Here is a 2,026-nt window from a genome sequence, read left to right on the forward strand (position 1 = left end):
GCGGGGAGGCGCGCGCGGGCGGGGCTGCCGCGGGGACCCGGGCGCTGTCCCCGGTGCTGAGGGCTCCCGGGATGTCGCGGGGCCCAGCGACCCTTTTTGGGAGGACTCCCTCCGCGATCCCCCTCCCCGGCGTCCCTGGCGATCGGTTTGCACGGTGCTAGGATCTGCTACGTGTGATCGATGCCACCCGGGTGAGCCCTGGCCGCGCTGCTTCTGGGCCAACAGCACTGCCTGGAAGGTTGGTCCCAGGGTGAAATTCAGCGTCCCAAGGCACAGCACACCTTACACGCTTAATACACACCCCCTTGCTATCGTCCATTTCCTTGCTCTGGAGAGGAGGCAGGGCTGGTGGCATAGGCTGCTCTCGGATCCCTGAGACGTCTGCAGGACGCCTCGTCTCCCTCACCCCAAGTGCAGGTGGGGCCGCCGGCCAGAAGTGAAAGTGAGGCAGACCTGACTGCTTGTGCGGGAGAACTTCCCGGCCCTTCCACCCGAAGGGCTCTCCGAGGCAGGCTGGCCCCCGCAGGCGCTCAGGGGGAGGCTGTGCCCCCGAGGCCCCGAGCTTCCAGAAGCCTGGGTGAAAGGCTTGTGCATGGTGGTGGGGACAGGTCAGGAGCCCAGGACCGTGCCTGACAGGTGGGAAAGTCTGCATTTCCTCTCACCAGGTTCTGTGTGAGAAGCTGCATCCTGGCAGGAAAAAGCTGGCCTCACCTCTGATCTGCGGAGGAGGACACTGGGAACTCCCAGAGCTGCTTCCCTTTGCTCGGGCTGGTCGCATAAGAGGATAAGCAACTCAACCCGAGTCTTGGGACAGCAGAGTGGGAACCTGCAGCACACACCTGCACACACCCAGACGCACAGCTGCAGAGTCCAGCCTGCCGCATCCCCGTGGCTCCCCAGGCAAGGGTCCCTGCTGAATTTCTCAGAGCCGGTCAGGTCACTGGCCCAGAGAGCTGCCTATGACAAGCCAAGGAAGTCCCACATTCCTCTTAACTAATGAGAAGAGCCGGGTCCTCCCCCGCCAGCCTCTCAGCCCCTTCCGTGCAGGATAGTTAAACGTCACCTGCCTCATTTCCCAAGGGACCAGAGGCTGTGTTTGATTCATTAATTAACTGCGTGAAGTGCCTGCCTCCACCAGGCCCTCATCACACAATAAACATCACTCATTATGTGCTTAACACGAGGCTGAGCACGCTGAGCCGTGGCCCTCCTCATCTGCCGACCAAGTGCTGTTACCCTGACAGCAGGGGCCGGTGTCGGGGCCTGGCAGGGGACCTGAGCAGAGCCCTGTGAGCCCCCTTCCTGCAAGGTCTTCCACGCCCTCCACTGACCCTGTCTAGAATGAAGGACGTGAGCGCCCACAGATATCCCAGACAAGGACAGGGAGAAACAGAGCAAACCAGTCAGCCAGTCAGTGCCCTAGGAGTCAGCACAGAAGCCCTTTACGCCAACGTTTTCAGTCCCAATCCAGGCTCTTCTGTTCCAGGGTTGCTTGGATCCTTGGGATTTTGTGTGTCAAAAATGCCCAAAGCGACCTCAGCACCAAACCTGTTTGTACCACTTGCCCACATGCCCTGCCTCTGCCTCCCCTGGCCTCCCTGCCCACGATGGAGCTTCACAGCCTCAGGTCAGAGCCGTCTTCCCCGACCGGAAGCGCCGGCAGCAGCTCCAGGCGTTTCCATACCACAGCTCCCCGCTTATGCGGTACGGAGAGGTCTGCTCCAGATGCCAGCGGCAGCCCCACCGTCTTTCAGTGGAGCTGATTTTATTTAAACCAGGGCTGGTTCAAGTGACCATGTACAGCAGATGCCTTCTCTCCCTCACTTCAGAGATGGTAGCAGAGGTACAGTGACTTCCCCAAGATCACGCAGCCAGCAAAGGGTGACCTGCATGGCGCAGATGTCCTTTGGGCAAGGATGAAGGACACCAGGTGGTCCCCATCGAACTGATTCTTTGGGTACAAAAGCATGCCCTGATTTTAAGCAAAAACCCATCTCTATAAATAAATGGGGGGAGTGTAAGAAGA

The sequence above is a fragment of the Chinchilla lanigera genome, unplaced genomic scaffold, assembly GCF_000276665.1.
Source record: "Chinchilla lanigera isolate Chin_1 unplaced genomic scaffold, ChiLan1.0 scaffold00112, whole genome shotgun sequence".
NCBI lineage: Eukaryota > Metazoa > Chordata > Mammalia > Rodentia > Chinchillidae > Chinchilla > Chinchilla lanigera.